Raw genomic sequence first — 22,293 nt, forward strand, 5'->3', positions numbered from 1 at the left:
AGAGCTGCTGCTTCCCTACAAAATGCTGGATAGAGCTCAGGCAAGCCCAGTCTCTGCTGCTCAGTGAGCATCTTTTTTGTCCATTCATATTTGTCTACTGACCACATGATGGCCTGGAGATGTGGCAGGCACATTTGTGGCACACTTACATCTGATTTAACTAGTACTGTGAACCTAAGCATGCAAGTATGCTAAGGAAGCAGCCTGAACATGCACAGTGTGCTGAGGAGCCTACTGTAAGATCTGCAGAGCAATTAGATATGTTAATACTGATATTCTTAGCGATAATGAATTAATAACATTAATAGGCTGAATAACAAACATCATTATTGCTCCTTAATATGTTTCCCTGCCAGATCTCAGAGCACACAGCATCGCACTGTGTATCTCTTAGTTCATTTACAGCTCAGTGAGCTCTATCTTTTCTCTCCCCATCCCCAAATTCCCCTTTTGCAAGGCTTTGCCCAGGTCATGCCCAAACCCTCAAAACAGCAGGGCTGATTGAATTTCCCTTGCACAGCCTTCCTCCAGTATGGAGGTTGGGTATGGTTCCTGCAAGGTTGCTAATTCCTGCAATCACATCAAATGCTCAAAGTTGCACTAGGCAGACAACTCAGGATCTCAGATTTGGGGAAATACCTGGGCAATACCAGAAAGACAGCTTATTTCACTGTGATTTGGAGTTTTCAGGCCCCAGTACAATTTTCAGGGACATGCACCCTTGTTAACAGTTCAGCCTTCCTGGAAAATCCCTCATGCTGCCTTGCCTTCTCTTTAGAAGAAGTCTGTTTCCTCAGAGAGATTTTTTTCTTCCAGGCCATACAACTGTCTTTGAACTCAAAGCGTAACCCAACACAAAATCCAAAATGCCAAACTTCATCTGGCTGTAGCTCTGCTGAACTCAGTGCACCTACATGCAGTACAAATCCAATTTCTCTTGATTTTATTTGGAGTTCTTTGGACTAACTTTTCCCTCTGCTTTCTGCCCTTGCTTAAACTGATGGTAGCGGGGGCTTGTTCCCATGTGGCAGTCATAGAAGATCCCTGTGTGCATGTCCTTCTGCCCATATCATGTCTGTGTTTCCTGTCTACATTCCCATAGGTCTGTAGTGGCAGGAAAGTTTCCTCCAGGACAGATAGGAGACAGCTAATTACTGCTTGGTGATGTGCAAGTACTGTCTTTTAGTTTCTGCTTTTCTCCCTTATGATGCTCCAACGTCAGAGACAAGGAGAACAAAAACATAAAGTCTACCAAGAAGATTATTGCTAAACCTTGTGTTATTTTTTAAAGCAGGTTTCAGGGCAGGGAGAGGTGGGCTCAAGGTATGAAATGTGAATGGTTGCAGTGTTTGGTTTACTCTGCCTTCCTATCATGGGTATTTGTTCTACAGGTTGCTATGTCTGGGTACCAATTAAATTCATGTGTTGAATATAGAATGGGACTCTCCTGACCTGGGAAAGAAGAGTTTATCCTCTCGCTTATGAACTGACACGAATTCACATGAAACTCTTAAGCTGTTTTTCAGAGGTGAGCTGAGGAGACACATTAAATGGCCTGGTGGAACCAGAGCATCCCCCTTGTGTCTCCCCAGGTTGCATGACCTTGAAATGGGATTGGCTGGCAGAAAAATGACAAGGCAGAGCGCATCCAAGGGGACAGTGGCTGCCTTTGTAGCGCTGACCTGAGATCCTGGCATAGCTTTTCAACAGAGACATTAAATACATGCCAACTTGGGTTCACACACCAGGCATTTGGCATGGACCACATTCAGCCTAGTGGTAAATGCCACTCAATGGAAGTGCAGCAAAATGATGTCATCCAAATCATGAAGAGAGTTATCTTAATTATAACTGCCTATCATAAAGAGGATACCAACATACAACACTATTTAGACAGAAGACAAAACCTTCCAGACTTTATGTTACCTCTTTGTTTCATGTCACCTTGGTAGTGCTGGTCCACCACCACCACATGCCACCATTAAGACAGAGTAATTTTTGTAATGTTCCTGGAGTCCACGTGGGGAATGACCTCACTGTGGCCATCACAAAGTTCCACCTGAGCTCAGAGCAGTGCAAGCTCAGCATTTCTGAAAATTAGTGGATCAAATGAAGCTGTTACACTCACACAGCTGTGCTGTTGACACCCAATTTTAGGTATTTCTGTTGCCTTTGGCCTGCTCACAGCCAGGTATATGAAATTTAAAAATAGCCACCAGCTTCATGTCTGAGTATGAACTATTTTGCAGTGTGATACTGTAATTCCATCAAGGCAGAGAGCAGCAAATGGATGTGAGGTTTGCGCAGTAATAACTCAATGTCTCTGCTTAATGTCTGTTGCCATCCAGTGGCAATAACAAAAATGGGCAGTGACTTCCTACCTCCTTTTTACTGGAGCTGAGTATCACAGGTTGTAATAACAGAGCTATCCCCATGCTGTTAACTGCTAGTCAGACACATTTGCTTTTTTGCACGGTCGGAAAGGTTGCAGTGCTGGACACAGCCCATTCCATCAGGATTTGGAGCCCTTCCGGATGTAGTTTTGTGGGGAGGAGTTTGCCAACACAATTTCGTTTTTGTTTTAAATATTCAAACACAGAGAAGGAAGATCAGATGTATTTGTCTTATCCAGTAGCCAGAGCAAGGATGCTCTATGTGGATGCTCTATGTTTATTTTTCTTTTTCATTTTATGTCAGTTCAGTGCAGGAGAAGGGGAACTCCAGCCTGGGGCTGTAGTCATGCTGCAGCCCACACACTAGATGGCACAGCTCGTAGGACCCAGGTGCCAAGCAAGGCCTCCAGCCAAGAAACAGTCTGATAAAATTCAGCATCTAAAATGCTGTCTTCTACACTGCAGCTGATGCCACCCTACTATAAACATCCATGCTTTTCTAAGGACCACTGTAAATGTTAATCTGGTTAGTCACCTACAAGGGTGACCCCTCATGCCTTCCTGTGTTGTCCAGAGCTGTCACACTGTGGACATGCACAAAGCCATATGTTTTTTTTCCCCTTAATCTCTGTGTCTACCTCTGCTACTGGCTGCAGAGAAGCTGATTTTGCAGTTTCTCAAGAGATTGTTTCCCAGCAGAGATCTGTGAGAGTCCTCAAGTTATTGTGAATGGTTTTTGTTCATCAGAACGTAGTCTGCATTGTGTTAGCACATCTCTGCTGTTGAGAGAGCTGCTGGTGAGGCATTTTCCTATGGGACGGGGATGCTTGGTAGGGTGATTTAGTAATACGAGGCTTGTTTCTCATCTGTGTGCTTCACTAGGCTGGCTCTGCAATCAGCATCAATCCAGGCCGCGGCTTAAGCATACGGTAATGTTAGTTTAATATTGTAGTGCCATCTGCTGTAAGTGCCTCCACACTCCAGCCCATCTGTTTTGCCTGTTCCAGTTTGCTTTGTATGGGACTCTGATAGCTTTGCATCCTTTGGAAAGTCCCCACTTAGACAAGGTATGGAAAGAGGGGTGTCCTGCCTCAAGCCAGAGCATTTTCACATGTAAAACAACCTAGAGAGGTGAAGGCATGAATCCAGGTCTGGCTTTGCCTCAAAACCTTGGGTTACATTGGTGAACCTGTTTGTTCTTGCTTCCTCCATAAAATAATTCAGGTGGGAAAGGCACAATGGAGGTCTCTACTCCAATCTCTTGCTTGAAGCAGCTTCATCATATTGCTCAGGGCCTTGTCTATCAGCCCTTCTGGGCAAAAGCAGATATTTTTGGGATTAGCTGAGACCTATGAATCTAGGTTGGTTCTGGAACACTGCCTGGGCTTCAGGTGCGCTGAGTGTGCTGCAGGGTGGGATAGAGGGGAGATACCATGGCACACGGCTTCATGCAGGGGCTTCACTGAGACCCATCTGGCCCTCAGCCTAGATCAGCGTTGGAGCTCCTGGCAGATGCTTGCGGCTTATTTGGAGAGGGCTCTGTTGGCAGATCCTCCGCCTGTTCCCAGGCATCTGCTGAAAACAGTTGTCATTCCTTCATCCTTTACTTCAGGCTAAACAATTCCAACTTCTTCGGTTTTATTTCTCCAGTCATGTTTTTGAGCCATGGGAGCCATTTTGTTGTTCTCTTGGCCCTTTTTTACCAAAAGTGAGATCCTTCTGGAAGCAAACTAAGGGTGGAGGCCATCACTACATTGATAATGGGTTGCATGCCCGTTCTACAGGCTAGGGCTGGGCTTGTAGGTCCCACTACAACAGCCTAACATTGAGGTTCATGTTTGCAAGAGTTATCTTTTCCAGTTTGCTTGGAAATGTCTCTTCAGACTTCTATTGCGTTTTGTGCCAATCCATCTTTCCCAGCTTGGACTCGTTTGAGTCTCTTAATTTTCTGCATGGAAACAATTGTGCAGGAATTTGTGAAAGGGCTGGAGAAGTCCAGTGGAAAAAGGACATTAATCTTGGAGCATTTCTAAGAAATGGAGAACTTGCATGACTTCCTGCTCAGACTGTTGAATGCATGCTTGAGGAACGCGCTGCGGGTGTCTTGAGGGGGACTGACATTTTTCAAATGGGTTTTGGAACTTCAGGTCATACTGTAATACTGTAATACCCCAAGAACCATGAGCAGAATTGAACGAAAGAGGTCCAATGGACATGATTTGCAGCTTTTTCAGAAATCTGCATTTCTTCCCATGAACCCAGCAGCCTGTTTTTCTTTTTTCTCATGGGCTGTCTGGCCCCACAGCCCACTTGGTTCACAAATCTCCACTTACTCTGCTGAGTACAGTCTCAGCTACAGATTGGTGAAGTAGCTGGATTGCTGTGCTGAGGTGAGTGGGATGAGGTTCAACAAGGCCAAGGGCCAGGTCCTGCACTTTGGCCACAACAACCCCGTGCAGCGCTATGGGCTTGGGGACGAGTGTGAAGAGGAAAGGGACCTGGGGGTATTGGTTGATGCTCGGCTGAACACGGGCCAACAGTGTGCCCAGGTGGCCAAGAGGGCCAACGGCATCCTGGCCTGCATTAGAAACAATGTGGCCAGCAGGAACAGGAAGGTGATCATCGCCCTGTACTCAGCACTGGTGAGGCCGCACCTTGAGTACTGTTTTCAGTTTTGGGCTCCTCACTACAAGAAAGACATGGAGGTCCTAAAACGTGTCCAGAGAAGGGCAGCGAAACTGGTGAGGGGTCTGGAGCACAAGTCTTACAAGGAGCAGCTGAGGGAGCTGGGATTCAGTCTGGACAAGAGGAGGCTCAGGGGAGACCTCACTGCGCTCTACAACTGCGTGAAGGGAGGTTGTGGTGAAGAGGGATTTGGCCTCTTCTCCCAAGCAAGAAGCAGGACCCGAGGAAACGGCCACAAGTTGTACCAGAGGAGATTTAGGTTAGACATAAGGAAAAGCGTTTTCTCTCAGAGAGTGGTCAGGCACTGGAATGGCTGCCCAGGGAGGTGGTGGAGTCGCCATCCCCAGCAATGTTCGAGAGGCATCTGGATGAGGAGCTACAAGATGTGGCTTAGTGCTTGTGGTAGCAGTGGTGAAGAGGGCGGCTGGATTAGATGATCTTGTAGCTCCTTTCTAACCTTGTGATTCTGTGATTCTATGATTCTTTGCACATACAAGTGCAGCAAGACCACAGAAATGTCTCAGTAAGTCTCATATCCTTTGGGTCTCCACCTTTGTCATCCATATCTTGAGCATTTTAAGCCGTTGCATCTCTGGCATCTGTTCTCTCTTCTGACTTTTGGCTGTGCTCCCTGTATGCTGTGTAAGGCCAAACTTATAATGTATGAGTGTCAAAGCTTTAACACAGTGGCTGGATGCTCAGAGGTGCTTTTAAAATTAGATGCAGTTTAATGTAGGCAGATCATACATTTTCTCTTGAGACTGCCATCCACTCCACTGTCCATCTACGAGCTAAACATAGAGCTATAAAAATTTGTAGACCTCATCCTTTTGTTTTCATATAGCTTCTCTTTCAGACTGCCTCTGAAGAGTCACTGAAAGACAAGGTGCTCCAATAGAGCTCTGCAGTAGATATGGCATAGGATGGTGTTTAGAAATGTTTCTGCCAGGCCAAGATTACAAGATTACCTCCTGACCATTAAAAAAAATATTAAAAACAGCTACTTGTATGACTGTGCACAGGTGCCTGATGGTTGTATGAAGCGCTTCTATATCAAAGACATGCATGGCAATATCTAAGCCAAGAACAGAGAGTTGCTGGGTACCCGTATACAAACAGGAACCTGCCAAGGACAGATCCAAAGAGTAAAGACGTGTAACAAGTCTAGACCTCTTTCTCTGCAGGCTGGGCTGCACAAGTTCATGGCTTGCTCTGCCTGTGTGCTTGTCCAAGTCTGTGTCCACACCATGCCAAGCCAAGCACCCAAGGATGGCTCAGTCCTGCTCCTGGGGAAGACTGTAAGGAGACAGTAACCCTGCACATAGTGATTTTCCATTCCTATGAGCAAACCTCAATTGCAGAGTTGATCACAGCTGAAGCAAATTTTGTAAGCTCAGATCTTGACATGGTGCCCCTTTCTGTGTCTCTTGGCATCGACAGTGACTCAGCTTTTGGGTAAGGAGATGCTGTTAAGGCCAAGTTGCTTGTTTTTTTGTGACTGTAGCATTGAGGATCTGATCACAGTGACAGTTTCCCAGATGCCTTGGTACAGCAATGTTTTGCTTGTTTGGGGCTTAATCCTGTAATTCTTCAGATATTAGGCTGAGTAAGGATTTCCCCAGATGTTATTATTCAGCTGGCAGATAGCATGAGGTTAAAATTAAAGTATTTGACTGTACTGAAGTTCTGGAAAGGGTGTGTGTGGTGCGAGCTCTCCTTCGCTGAGAATGAAAGCTGTAGCTGGATATTGATTTTACTGCTGTTTTTCCTTAGCTTCTGAGAGTATACTTCTGATTGGGATATGATAACAATATCAACTGAAGAAGGAATTTTCTCTTCTTGGGAAGCTGTTGTGGTCATGTGAATTAGGGCTACATAGGAGATAGGCAGTGATCCAACAATTCAAAAGGTTTGATTTGGCCCCCAGAGAAACAGCATCTGCCATTTCTGTTATTTTGACTCTTAACCTTACCTTGATTACCACTTTGTTTTGTTTGTTTTATTATTTTGTTTATTAGTGCAGCAATTTTTTTTCTTAACTCATCTTTTAACCAACTCAGGAATACACTATTTTTTGCAGAGGCACATTCTAGCTTTCCTCTCTTTTCCCTCTGTCTCTCAGCAGCTTGGTGGTTACATGGGAACTGTAGCAGAGAGACGTCATGTTGGTGTTTTGCTTTCACAGCACTTCATCTGTATGTGAGGAATAGAAATACTTAGGGAAAAATATAATGCTATGTAAGAACAGCTCACTTTGGATGGCAGTAAGCTGGCTGACCACAGGTCTGACAGAGGCAGGCCTACCTGTGGTGAGGACAGTCGGCGATGCTAATGTTGCTTAAATCAGCTCTGACAACAACAAAGATTGTCATTTATTTCCTATCTGGTGCCTTATTATTCTACATGGTATCAGAGATCTCTTGAGGTCCCTTCCAACTGAAGCTATTCTGTGATGCTTTCCTGTATTTCCCTACAATCTCTGGAAAAGGAGTGCAAGCTGTTCCACAGGTCATATGAACATAATCCACAATTAAGTTCATGAGAGTGCAGACTGCTGAGAGGTGACCTCAGGAATCCTTAGAGCTTGGGTAATTTGAGAAGAACAAAGTGGATACAGATAAGCAGTATTACCTTTGCAGAAAGCCATGTCTTAGAGGAAGAAGGCTTTCAAGAGAATACATTAACCTGCATTATGGATTTTGCATTAAGTCATCCAGATTACCAGATAAAGTAGGAATATCAGTAAAGACTGTGCCCTTTCAAACTGGATCCTAAAGAATAATTTGTCAGGGGAACAGCTCTTGGTGTTGCTGCATCTGGCTGGATGTAAACACTGCTGGGGCTACACATTTCATAAAAGTGACCACAATATGGGATAATTTGAAATTGCTTCTTATCTTTTGACTAGCAGGTGCAATAAGGTTGCAGAATTTAAGGAAAAGGACAGCTGCAGGTTTCCGAGGTCTGACAGCACCCACAGCCTGGCTGCTATAAACCCCTGCCTCATGTAGAGTTACTTGGGATCCACAGCAGTGTGAGATCAAAATCTAGAGTCTGGCAGTCCCAGAGGCGCTGTTTTCTCAGCAGCTCATTTCTAAGCAGCCACACTCACTGCAGTGCTGTCGTCAGAGGCAGGCATTGCACAGACAGTGTTTTCTGCTCTGTCTCTCTGGTGGATAGAGACTGCTCCTTACAGATGCAGGTGGAGTTACTGCATACGTCCTGATGAAATGCTGATAGCATTCACTAAACACAGCCTGTATCTGGGCAGCCGGAAGGGAGCAGGGCATGAGAGCTCATAGAAAAGCCAGCAGAGATTAATAGCCACCATTTCTGAAGATTACTTTGTCAGCTAATGTACCATTGATACAAGAGCAGCTATGCTCACTGCTTAGGTTAAGTGCAGAAGCTTTTCCAGGATATGGAAGTCACTTCCAAAGAGAAAGGGATGCATTCATTGCTTGTTTCAGATGCCTGCACTGAAGCTTTGCTGCTGCTGAAGGAGCACACCCACGTGTAACCTCACACAAAAGAACTAGGTTTTCTCCAGCCAGGAAGTTGTAAAGAATAAGATTTAATAAAATGGAAGCAATTGTGTTTTCTGAAACAAGCAGTCACCTTTACACTTTATTTTACACTTTATTATTTGTACAGGCAGTTATTGCAGCTGGATGTTATGTGCTGACTGTGCTGCCTGGTGCTCCCAGACAGAGTAATTGCTCATACAAATTAGGTCAGAATTGCGTGGGCAATAATGTTCAGCGTTCCAGAGAAACAGCCCTTGCTCCTCTCAGGGAAAGGGTCTGAGTGCTGCAATTTTGGGGAAGGAAAGATGGCTCAGTCCCAGCAATAGCACTATTAGGAGCAGCATGCCTACAGGTTTTGGCCATATTTAGAATGTTGCTTTTCTTAGAGCTGCAGATTGGCAGTGAGGGGCAGCAAAACAGATTTCCAGACAAAGCAAGAAAGGAGATGATAACATCCTCATTTTACAGATGGCTGCTGAAATACATGCACACTCATCTTGAAGCCCCTTTGCCTAGGAAAGCTGTTGAAAAAGGGACTGTGGTTGGCTAATTTATTATGCTATTAATGGATTTGTTGAGTGAGGTGAACTGATTTCAGTTCAGCAACACCAGGAATATACCACAGAACTGGGAAATGACCCCTCTTTATTTCTGAGTCTATTTCCTGGTTTGCAAAACCATCTCTATAGCCTGGTTGTTGACCCTTACATCTGCTGTATGTCTGTATGAAATTAGTGGGTTCCCCATCAATCCAAGTGGCAACGAGCAAGAGCAGCAAGGTAAGAAGAATTTTGGGTAGCACTTCATTTCTATCACACAGTTAATTCCCATGTATACAGGTGTATGTCCATATAGCTGTGGCAATGTGCTTTCCACTTGTAGGTTTTGCTCCTCCAGAAGCAGTGAAGGGGAGATTATGCTGGAATGAAGCTTAAAAGAAGAAAAAAGCTAAAGAGCAGTTTTGTGCTTAGTAGTGCTGAATTATTCATAGAGCTGGCCGTCCAAACTGACGCTGCAAAGGGAAATAAATGAAGGTGCTGAGGGAAAATGTCAGATGACATGTCAGCCAAATGCCTGAGTGTCACAGGTTGCATGGAGGGAACCCAACTCCTAAGTGCTGGGTTGCCGTCTGCCCTTTGTAAGGGACAGTGAGCATGTTGGCCACAAATTCTGGTGAGACTTCAGTGATGCTTGTGAGCCTGGGTTAGCTCAATTTGTGACCTTTATTCCAGGGAAACCTTCTCTTTGAAGGGATTAGCAATGAGTAGGGAATAGTCATCTTACAGCTCTCTGGGACCACGGCTATCCAAGGTCAGAGGCATTGATGGGACAACTCCAATACAGCAAGTGGAGCCACAAAGTTTGAATGATTAATTCCTGTGCAACAGAATTGCCAGGTAACAGCCTGAACCAATGGTTGAACACCAGGAGAGAAGGTGTGGCTAACCCAGAGAGCTCAGGTGCAAGCAATGCACCTGGGTGATCAGAAGGGATGGACTCTGGATCCGCTCCTCCTCACTCTCATTTAAGGGTTAGCAGCCAGTGAAAGAGTATCTCTCTGGATAGAGACTGTTTTCCTCTTGAGCTGTCACTGGTCATCAGAATAGGTGAGCTAATTTTTATTCTTTGTCCTTGTGTATTGCTGCCAGTGCTTGTATTCTGATAGAAGGTACTGTCCTTGCCTTCTTTTGTCATGTGTCAGCCTTATCTCTCCAAAGAATCTCCCCTTGTCCTGTTTGAAAGAGCTGCTTTCTGCTTTTCCTGTCCCTTCTGGTTAAAAATCAGCAATGAATTTTGCAGCAGCTTTCCTCTGTGCTTCATCTGCAGATGAAATCTCTTAGAATCACAGAATGGCTTAGGTTGGAAGGGACCTCAAGCATCCTTCATTTCCAATCCCTATGCTGAGGATAGGGTTGCCAGCCACTAGATTGAACACTAAATGAGGTTCCAGAGCTCCATCCAACCTGGCGACCTTCCTTCCTGTTTACTGCCCTGCAGCTCCCAGCAGCAGCTAAGAGGAGTGTCTGGTGTGAGCAGAAGCCATCTGATTCATACCTGATGCTACGTGGGGAAGTGATAACTGTGAGTTCAGAAGCCTGGCTTCTGAAGTAGTAATGTGCAGTAATTAGAGCCCTTCTTGAGGAGCAGAATTTTTCCCTGACGCTTCTCTGGCTGCCAAGACTTAGAAATCTTGCCTCAATCATTATGCAAATGGCTCTGCTACATATAGCTGAGCTCTCCTGAGTATTCCTGAAGAAAATATTCAATGCACTTGGCTTCAGCTCCTGTTGTTCTGATTTGGAGATTCCAGGAACTGAGATTTTCTGCTGTGAGTCAGGAGTTATTCAGATGCGGGCTTTACTTTGCCCTGTGGGCAAGGGTGAAGTTAAAATCTGCAGTTAACACATCTGAATCAGACCACACAAATATATATATATATATATATATATACATATATATATATATGTGAGTATTAGATATATGTAGAATTCTCTCAATTAGAGCCTCCCATCCACTTCCTGTAAATGCCAAAAAACAGGGTTGACAGCAGGTCTTTGTGGTTGACCCAGGCTGAGTTAGCAGCTTGTCCCTGCCAACGCTGGCTGGAAAAAAGAGAATTATAGAAAATAGAATCATAAATTATCCCAAGTTGGGACCTGTAAAGATCATCAAGTCTAACTCCTAGAGTTGAAAACAAGGAAACGTGTAGAAAGCATATTCTTCCTAGAATACCAAGGTTTGTGTTTTCCCGGGATAAATGTATGACTCCCAACGTAAGCTCTGTGAAGCCTCCAGAGCATCTGATGTGTGCTGTGTCCTGTTAGCTAGTTGGAGAGTCCCAGTTTTCAGTGTCCCTTCTTGGGGCCGTTTCTCCCCAGAGAATGGGAGAGATCATTTTTGTTAGCTCTTTGCAGTTGATTCCCACTGAACTGAAAGGAGACTTGAAAAATGGAATCACTGCAGAAGGATCTGCCATGCTTTGGGTTTGTGGTTTGGTTGTTGTTTTCTTCTTGAACAAGATTTAACTATGATAGTTGGATCTGTTCCAGGAAGGGGAGATACAACATGCTCTCAGCTGTGGAAAATCCTGCAGGAATTCACTTTTACTGACCAGACTGAAAGGTCTCTAAAATGCCGAGGCACCCTTTGTCTATCATTTTGTCAAGCCAATATAGCAAGGGAGAAGATGTAAATATTTGCTGGAATTGTGTATTGGAGAGCACCCAGGCATCTATGTTTGGTTCATCTGCATTACAAGTGAAGTCAGAGGAATAGCAGGTGACTTTGAAAGGCTGTAGTGCTAGACACCTTTCGTAACACACACAAATCTCATCCTGGCTTCATAAGGAAAAAGAAAGCTCTGGGATGATTATTGTTTTCAGATCTTACTCCAGTTGTACTGTCTGGAGCCACCATCAGGATCTTGTGTTAGACCAGATGGACATGTGAGGTAAGATCCTCTCCTAGGAGAGTCTACAGAATGAATTTTGGTCTAAGGAGGATTGTTTAAGTCACGAAACCAGGAAACAGCGCCATTTTGTGCTGGCTGAGGTCAGCCCTGGCTTTGATGTTGCCTGTTCTCCTTTTCACTTAGGACACAATAGCTCTGGTGGGAGATGAAGCACAGACAGTCCATGTCAGCAGATGACACCTCCTGCCATGCACAAAAAACGCTGCTTCTGCTGTAAGTTAGAGGAGTGGAAGTACGTAAGGGCTGGAGGACCAAATGGTCTGTTTTAATTATTCATCGTTTGCAGTAGCTATTATTATTTAAGATATGCCCTTCTTGGCCTGAAATATTAGCTGCTGACCCATTTCTTTCCTTGGTTGCTATCACCTGACATCCTGCTGCACTCTCTCTGGAAGCAGGCCAGACCTACAGTCTTGTCCATCAAGTTCCAACCCACTGCCATCCTTGCAGGAACTGCAGTGACCCCTGTAACCATCTGTGCCATCCCTTAGGCTGTAATTCTACCAAGCTAGCCAATGCTTTGCTCCTTGTGCTGATCCCAAATGGCTGCTGGGCTTCCCTTGCTCTGCTCCATAGCTTCTCCCCAAGACCAGAACAGCCAGTGTGTGTAACATGTTCAAGGGAAGAGTCCCTGTGGCTCTGCCTGCACACCTACTGTCATCTCCATTCTTCTTTGAGAAGTGCAGGCCTTCTTTAGTCTGCTTTTTAATAACACAGATGCTTTTAATAGTTTACTGCCTTTGCTCTCAGTTCCCTCTCCTTGTCTGTAGTCTGTTTAACGCTTCCTTCTAAGTGATGGCTTTGTCACTTAATCTCATTAAAACTTCTCTTCATTGAACTCCATGTGCTGCTTATCAGACTGTAAGCCTAATCTCCCATTTGTAATTAATTTGTTCTGTGTCTCCTACAATTTGGCATTGTTAGATAATGGCATCAGTCTCAAGGTCGTTGACATGCAGCAGGAGGAAAGCACCAGCACTAACTGCCCTAACAGCCTCCGTCCTCCTGCCTCCTTCCTTTGCCATACTGCTTGATTTTATTGACAGCTTTCTCCCTCTACCTCAGCCAGTTTCTGATGTGTTTCAGCTGTCTCCTGTCTGGCTTATGCTGCTCTGTGACTTTATGAATCAATCTCCTGCATTGCCCAGAGGGAAATGCTTTCCTGATATCTTCGAGACTCACCTGCACTACTTTGCCCTCTTGCTTTTCAGTTCATTCCTGTTTGGTCCAGTAATTCAGGTGCGCTGCTCTTCCTTTGCAGAGCTACATGTAAAACTGGAAGAGATTCATTTTGTGGACTTACGGTTGGGGATGGGATACAGGAGCCTTTCTCCTTTGGGCTGCTAAGTCAAGTGGATGCTTGGTGTCTTGCCCAGTGTAGAAATCAATCAGTGCTGTAATTTGATGTCTGTATTTAAATATATTAATAAATTCTGGATCCCCAGAATGCTACAGCATGCTACCACCAGCCAGTTCCTGGTGGGTGGGATGAAAGCACTGATCAAAGGTGAAAAACGGCCCCTTAGTGCTTCCTGCAGATGGGATGTGGGTGCTTGGTGCCAGCCCATGTAGAGCAGAGTTGGTGGGGTCCTGCCCTGGCTGGCTCTGCTGGCTTGAAACCTTCTTCTAGCAATAAATTTCACGGCTAGAAAAGACAAGAATGAGACCTGCAGTGGCACTGCCATTTGCTCATCAGGAATTGCTGATACACTTATCTGGGGCCTTTGTGGGCCCTTGAAATAGGGTTAGTCTGGGCCAAGGTAAAGCACTTCATTTTCCCTGACAGACTTATCTTCATCTCACATTTCCCTGTTTGGATGTAGAATCCAACAGACTTGAGCTGATTTGGCTTATTCTTTCCAGTCCTGCATGTCCTGGAAGCCATCTACTGAACTTAAGTAACAGATCCACACGAAGCTGTCATTAGGCCACAGGTATCAGTGTTCAATGCAGCACTGATCACAGTATTCAGGCAGCTACACAGAGCAGTTCCAAACCTATTACCTGGAGTGGGGTGGAGGAAAATTTCAGACACTTAAAACTCAGAATTTGTCATTCACTTGAGTCTGCAACTATATTTTCTAAATTATAGTTCTTGTTTGTTGTGGTTTTTTTGTTTGTTTGTTTTTCTTGATATTCAATTAAAAAAGAAAAAAGCCACAACTGGTGAGAATATATCTTGGTAGCAGGTAGGCTGCTGTGAAACAGATTTTGTTTTGTGGGGGGTGGTGAATACCAAAAAGACATTTTGCACTTGCACGTGTAATGGCTGCATACATTTGGCCCCACTGCTTTCTGTGGAGTCAGTTGAAGGCAGGTAGCCGGATCTGCAATGCTGTGTGTATGAGACAGCTCATGGGTAAGGTCCAGCTCCGTACTTGAGGATACAAGGTTATTACTCCCAGTGAAATGTGCCTGGCTCAGAAGCAAGAAGGCGTGTTTGCAGTGTGCTTGTCAGCTGTTAGGAATTGTGTTTTGTCTGAATGCAGTTATGCCTAGGGATGCTAGCTAGGAGCAGAAGACTTTGTGGCTATAGTCACATACTCAGTGGTCAGTGGATTCTGCTCAATGACCATGTTGATGAGACTAACAGAGTGACAGCTTCAGGAGACTTAGTCCTGTGATCTGAGCCAGGTCTGCATCAGAATGTATAAACTGTTCCTTCCTAAACTGTCCTCATTGTGGACTCTCTCTGCAATACGTTCCTCCAAACCATGCTGAAAACATCTTTATAATCCATTTATATAACTCCTTTTGTGCGCTGTGCTGCCATTCTCTGGGCTCAGACAATCACTACACCGATGTGATCAACAAAAGAACAACAATCATTTTATTCAGCACATACTCCATTCCCTCTGAGAACAAGCTAAAGCCTGGCTTTGTTCGGCTGGAATGTGATTGGACCCCAGACCCCAAAAGCACCATTGTAGCACTAAATATCACCTATCTACTCTCAAAGGTGTTTTTTTTTTAATTTAGATTTTGTTTTATTTTTAATGATCCATTTGTCTCTTCAGACTCAGGAGCAGTGAAATAACAGTGATTTGCAGCCACAGGCTGCCCGCTCCGTCCTCTGCTTCCATGGAAACACGTGTTGGATGAGACAGAATCAGGCTTAAAGCAGATGATTTCCAAGTTGTCTGCTTTTTCTTGCAAGAAGTAATGGATCTCTTGTTTGTATCAAGCTCTAGTCGAGGAAGATCCCATAAGCAGAGGAGGAACTGCCTCTGGAGGGGTAACTTTCAGAGGTGCTAGGCTGGTGTTATTGCCAGGGATAGAAGCATCCTTCCTGTGCACATTGACTTGCCACTTTCCTGCTCTGGTGCTTGAAACAGTGAAAACAGTGGGTTTTAAGCAGGTATTCTTATGGCCAAGGCTATAAGATGTAATTCCTTTGCATTACCTTCATTTCCTACCCTCAGGAGGGGGAAGTCGTGCTGTTCTCTACGCTTACACACCTCAAAGGGACCCAAATGACTCGTGATACCTCTGTGCACATACTGGGTGACCTCTCTCCTCCGTGGGTCACAGTGAAAAACAGATTATTTGCAATTTGAGGGCAAAATGAGAGAGGAATGGGGAAAGGGCAGGGGCTTATCTAAGTCTGCATGGCACAGGCAGTGCCGCAAGACAGCTCCCGTCTCAGCTCCAGGAAACCCATCCATCCTTGGCCTCTTCACAAATCCCCACCCTCTGATGTCAAGAGGTAAAAATAAACATCACAGTGTGTTGCCTGCTGGTTCCCCAAGATTCCCACTAATCAGAGCCCTTCATGAATTATTTAGCTTTGGGGAAATGTGACAGAAGGATTCTGGCATTAAAGATGCGCAAAATAATGACTTCTTTTACTTCCCAGCTAATTGGGAAGCCAAAATATGTTGTGTTATGTGGGCTTGGGATTGGGGTCCCATGGATTCACTGCGTCTGGGAAGGCTCAGGGTTGTTCTGCTGTGCGTTGGTATGGCCTGGGGGTGTCACGAGTATTGGTTGTGGACACATCCATTGTCCCCTCTGTGCCTCCCTGTGAGCAGCCTGTTCATTGTGCCTCGCCTTGCTTTCTGCATGCCCTCCTCCCAAATAAATAGGTCTCAACTGCAGGTTTGCAAGCTGGGGAAAACAAACAGATGCAGAACTGCGTGGCTATATTTATCTGGAACTCAGAAGCTGCGGTTTGCAGGGATCTTTGATCACTTTGAATGTCAGACTACCTGGAGGGAGAGAAAAAAAGAGGAAAATAAAACAATTGAAAAGCAAGTCTTTTGGAAAAGGAAACAGCTGCTCCTTCCAAAGTGAAGTCTCAGCAGTATCAGATCATATCCACTGTGTTTGTGATAGATGAGGTTCATCCAAAACCAAGCACTTGAGTTTGGGATTTGCTTTTCTTTGGTTGTATATACAGAGATTGTGGTCTTCTTGAATATATTATGATTTCAGTCCAAATGTTTTTGTTCAGAATGAAATGTTTGGTCATTTACAAAGAGGAAGGGGTATTTGGTGGTTACTGCCTCAGCTGGAGAGTTCCATCCCAATCTGAAATGCCTTCAAGGTGTGAAAGATGGGGAAGCAACTCAGAAATCCCAGCAGACCTCGTGCAATGCTCACCCAGTCCTATGTTGCTATTTTCTTTTGGAATTCCTCAGTTTCTGCCAAAGCTAAACCTGTTGCAAGGAAACCCATTATTCATGCATGAAGCACAGTACACTGTTCTTCTGCCCTGCATTGTTCATGTGCACTTTATGTACAGGTGTATGGTATTCCCTGAAATTGCTGCTACTTCTGCCATATCCACACAATATTCATTATTGAAACAGGGTGGTTGAACATGCTGTGATACAAGGGAAGCATTTTTCCTTATTACATTTTGTCCAGTGAGCTTGCATGCTGCTTATTAATTGATACAGAAAGCAAAATAATTCCATTTTGCTCTTAAATATATTCAAATTCAATCTATAGCTCCTATTGCATATTCACACTAGGGTCAGGGAGTTATCTTTCGTTTGCAGAAGCAATGGGGAAAATGTGGCTCAAGATGTTTAACAGTATCAGCAGGCGGATCTCGATTCCTTATGCTTTTAGTTGGGTTTTCTAAATGTGAGATAGTTCTGCTTATCTGTCTTTAATCTTTCAGCCTTGAGAATAGAAAATGAAGTTGTCTTTCCTCAGATACTCGACATCAGCATCCATATCAAGGCTTTCTCATTGTGTGCAGAGAGGGGGTGAGGATATGAGTTATTCAAGTACTCAAAGATGAAGTCTGTTTTTCTGGAAGAAGTCCATTTCCACAAGTTCAGGGGATTTATCTGGGCTCTGCATTTCTTCCTTCCCTTTTTCCTCATTTTGCACTTCTGTATACAAAATACCTGGTTTTAGGGATGACTGATGCGAAGTCTCTCATGAGCTGTGGCTCCAGGGTGTGATTTCTTTTTTTTTTTCATTGTGCATTTTGCTGATGTGTTGCTAGAACCTTGCTTCACCTTGTTTATGGGATCTGCTGACCCTGTACACCATGTAGGGGATGTATGGAGCAGGGCCAGCACCCCAGTACCCAGCCGTGGCTGCTTTCTTCTCTTGCTGCTCTTCCAGATGATTTCCTAAATTGTCCCACAAAGCCATTTTCCCTGTGCTTTACCCCAGCAAGCACAACTCTGGCCACTTTCTAGACAACGCTTATGGCACATCATTTCCTGATCTAATTCTTCTGGTTACCCTGGAGGCCTGGAGCAACATCTGAAAATCAGAGAGCTGTTTCACTGGCAAAATATTTCTCTAGCCATTGCTCTGCTTGCTCTCAGCAGAGCCCCACCATCTTCTCTCTTTGTTTCTTTCATCCCACAGCCTTGCACTGGCAATTCCTGTCATACCTCTCTATTTTACATCCTCTCTCTTTTACTCTTCCCCCCTTCCCTCGCCCCCCCCCCAGCACACTACTACTGCACACCTCATTCATCAGCCTTTGGCCCCATGACCCATCTTCACATCCTCTGCAACCTCAGCCAGCTGGTTTTATATTAACAGCTGACCCCTCTGCATCCCTCCAGCCTGATAATGGTTTTGAACAGCAGCATCTGGGTGAGCACCATCCCTCCCTCTCCTCTGCAGGGTGCCACTTGGTACCCAGATGCTCACATCCACAGAGTGGGCAGTAGCAGGGCTGGGGAAAGGCTGCAGTGGTGAGCATCATCAGTGGCATCTCAGTGGTCTGCTGCTGTTTCCCAGGGAAAGCTGGGGTTGCCATGACAATTGCTTGTTGGTTGAGCTGGTGCTTGCATGGCCACAGCATCTGCACACCTCTGTCTCTAATGCATGGATGATTCTGTGTCCCAAAGAAAATGGCTTTTTTGTGGGAACAGGCTAGGATTTGTTTTGTGCCACTCTGCACCTTTGCCCACTGACCAGGGTCAGGTTCGTAGGAGGGATACACACTACAGGAGCCAACATAAATTCTACAAACCTATTCACCAGCGCTCCTGGGTGCCCACAAGGATGCCAGCCTGATTTAGAGGCTGTCTCTGACATGAGGTTGTTGGTTTACTTTGCAGTTGTTTGCACAGTTTGTAGTTGTGTTTGCACTTGGATAGAGCATACCAGGCCCTGATTCCTTAGGGGAGAGCCAATGGGATGAACTCTGCCATGGACACTCCTCTATCACCAGCTCTGGCTCTGCAGGGAGAATGACCATGCCATACAGCCCTGAGCCTGAAACAGCACTATTTCACCTGCAAATCATGATGGAGAGACCCCTGGGACAGGGCAGAGGTTGAGCCTAAGGGAAGGGAATTGCTTCCCCTGTGTAAGAACACATAACTTGAAATTTGGAGACAGTTGAGCTTTGGAACTACCAATGGAGCTCTTGGAATGCCACCCAGAGGGTGAATGATCTGCAGCTCAGTCAGACCTTGCTTCAAGACTTTGTTACAAGTATGTTGTCCCCTTGTCTCCTGAGACTGAAGGCTCCTCTGTCGCCCTCGCCTCCACCCAGCACAAGGCAGGAATTCACCATTTCCACAAGCAATGCAATCTGAACACATATTCACAACCATGCTTGACCTCCGTTGGTCCAAAAGATAGCAGTAACACTTGTCTGCAACTTGTTTACAAAAATGCATGCGGTTCCTCTGCTTGAGAACAGATGTTGTGCCAGGTGTTGCAGAAAGAAGGCTTTAAAAGCAGATGCTGCCCCAAATTTAAATGAACCCAGAGACCCAAGAGAGAGGATTCCTAAGGTTACACAGGAAGCCTGTGGCAGACACGAGGGCTGAACACAGATCTCCTGAGGCCCAGCCAATGCTGTGGTCTCAGGACTGTCTTCTCTTTTGTCTTCCAGTCCATTAAGACAACCAGTTAATGAAATGGAATTAATAATGCCAGCTGCAGCACCAGCACTGCTGTATGGGAGACAAATTTAGAAGCACGGGCTTACAAGCAGCAGGCTTGGGAGCAGGGGTAGCCTGTGAGTGGCGGATGAAACTGCTCCAATGGAGGAATGCAGGTCAGATATAGTTTTAGGGGCTCATCAGCTTCATAAACAAATCTTGAAGGAGAAGTGAAGGCGTACAACTGCCTCCCCAAAGGAGAGAAATGCCTAATTGTAAGGTTTCAAGCACTTGAAAAATGTAGCCCCTCTGGAAAGAAAGAAAGACTTTTCTAGGTCAGTGGCAGGAATAGAGCCTTCATTCTTACGGTACTTGTGGTTCAAAAAACATTTTTAAATAACCAAGAGAAATTATCCACTTTTGATGAGCCAGGAGTAAACCACAACTGATTCATAATTGTCAGTCGTGCTGTCTCCCACATCAGTCAGCAAGTTCCTGCAGAGCATGCCTGGGATGGTCAGTGAATGGGATCTACTCGCTGAGGGACTGCACATCAGCAGTTCAAATTCCAAAATGGAAAACTGCTTCGAGGAATCCTAGAATCCTTAAGGTTGGAAAGACCTCTAAGATCATCTAGTCCAAACGTTAACCTATCAACACCGTGCCCACAAAATCATGTTCCTTTTCTTCAGAGTTGACCCAAATTGAAGGGTTTCCCTGCAAATGCCTCTTTCACTAGGATTAAAGGAAGGCAACAAGTGCAAAGCGGATTCCACCTGATTCTTTCATCCACTCATTTGACTCATGTCACATGCCTATTGCCTAAGACCTTACAAAAAGCTCAGATTTGGAGTTTAAAGAATAGGTATGAAAAACAGTTGTGCTGAGCAAAGAGTGAAACAGAAGTTAGAATATTATGTGACATGCTGGGACACAGCACTTGTTTTGTTACGAGTATTCAGCTCTAGATGGACGTTGTGCCGGTTGGAGACCATGTTGCCTTTTTTACCAGCATACTGATTTCTTTCATGGTATGAAGAGCTGAGAAAAAAAGGTAATTCATTGCTGCATTACATGTCCTGAGAGAAAACATCAAGGGCTTGGGCATGAGAAGGACAGAGTTGTCCAAGGCATCTGGACTGTGAGTAGCAATGGACCTGCGATAGCCATCAGCATCTCAGTGATCCTTATGGGTCCTTTCCAACTCAGGATATATCTCTCAGCTCCTGCCCTTTTCATTTGAGCTGCCCCTGAGCAATTCTGCAGCCTGGAAATGTGTTGAGCAAGAATGAGTGCAAGACAGCAGAGCCAGGATCTGGCCCATCCCGTGCTATTGACAGACTCATCACTAAAATGTAATTGCTGGCTGCCCTTGGCTTGGAGTACTCAGGCAAAAATTCCCCATTGCTCTTGAGAGCTTCAAGACATATTAATGCGACTTTTAAAATAGCATCCCCTCTATTTTTGTTGCTAATGCTAACAAATGAGCTAAGGAAAAAAACCCAACAGGCAGTGATCTCCCTTAATGCTATTGTTCCCCTAAGTGCCAAGTGATGGGACTCACAGCACCAGGCTGCAGATCTGGCTGCCCTCAATGTGTCCTGAGCTGCATTGATGTGGAGTGATGCAGAGCTCTGTTCTGCAAAACAGAATCAGTCCGAAGCATCTTCAAAGTCACTGCACTTAGAGCAGAACTGGTGATAATTTTAGCTCTATCTTTGAATGTGTCATCGTGAACTATTCTTTGAAACCAGTGCTGGTTTCCACCCCTGTCCTCCAGCAGGGTGCTTAGGGACAGCCCTGCAGTTCGGGGTTGTGCCTGCTCCTTCCCATGGAAGAACATTGTGAGTGCTTCTGAGCTGTGATGGACTGCTGCATTGATTCACAGAATCACAGAATCACTGAGGTTGGAAAAGACCTACAAGATCATCCAGTCCAACCATCCACCAATCACCAATAGTACTCACTAAACCATATCCCTCAACACAACGTCCAAAATTCGACTCCATTTACCAAAAACTCCTTAAATGTTGCTAACTCTGACCTCACCAGAGGTGATGCAGGCAGGCTGGGTCCTGGTGGAAGTAGGGGGAGAGCAGGTTTGGAGAACAGTTCCGGTGTAAGGCTGGTTGCATCAATACTGGGTAAGAATGGATGGCAAGAGATGAGGCAAGCAGCAGTTGCCTACTCATGGATTACTTGAGGATTCCCTCAAGTAGGTTAGGAGGAGCTGGAACAAACAGGTAACTTTATTCTGCTGAGTTCTAAACTACGCTTCCTACATGGATCATCATCTCCAGCAGAGCTACATAATAGGCAAATACTGTCAGCCCACTTGGCTTGTGGCTGTACCAATTTCAGGTGACCTCATTGAAACATCTGAAGGTCTATAATGACCTCAGCAATATCCTGCAGTTAGAGCTTTGCTGTGAACAGTATTCTGAAGGAAGGAAATTCCACGTACTGCTTTTAATCCTGCTTCAATTCATGACTGGAGAAAAACTCTTCCATCCCTGCAAAGTACTGCAGTTTATGCCGTGAGCTCTGATCTGTACACCTCTCACTTGTTGTAGATCCAGGCAGAGCCATGTTATTTGTGCCTTCCACTTTGCTCTGCTCCACAAACATTCAGTCAGTGGCTCTGGTTTCATTCTGCTGCAAGAAAATAGTCCTCACCCTCAGGCTGTTGGTGGCCAGCTGCTTCGTCCTAATGCTGGCTCACATTCTTGGATGCATAATTTAAATTCTCATTGTAGAAATGCTTTTTTTATCAATCACTATTTTAGCCACTGCAGTTTTGTTAGACTTGCACATCAAGCTTGGGTTGACACATGCACAGTGTAACAGTGGTGCCCATGGCGTGGGGCAATCCAACTAGATACAACAGCTCTGAAGAGACACTT

General features: G+C 45.1%; 1 protein-coding gene across 1 annotated transcript in view; it reads left to right on the forward strand.

Annotated features, from left to right (window-relative positions):
* RTN1 (reticulon 1) overlaps positions 1-22,293 on the forward strand; it is a gene marked incomplete at both ends in the record, with an annotated part of 95,074 nt that overhangs the window by 57,579 nt on the left and 15,202 nt on the right. The gene's annotated exons all lie outside the window — the stretch shown is intronic.

This window comes from Tetrao urogallus (genome assembly GCF_951394365.1).
Source record: "Tetrao urogallus genome assembly, chromosome: 6".
In the NCBI taxonomy this organism is placed as follows: domain Eukaryota; kingdom Metazoa; phylum Chordata; class Aves; order Galliformes; family Phasianidae; genus Tetrao; species Tetrao urogallus.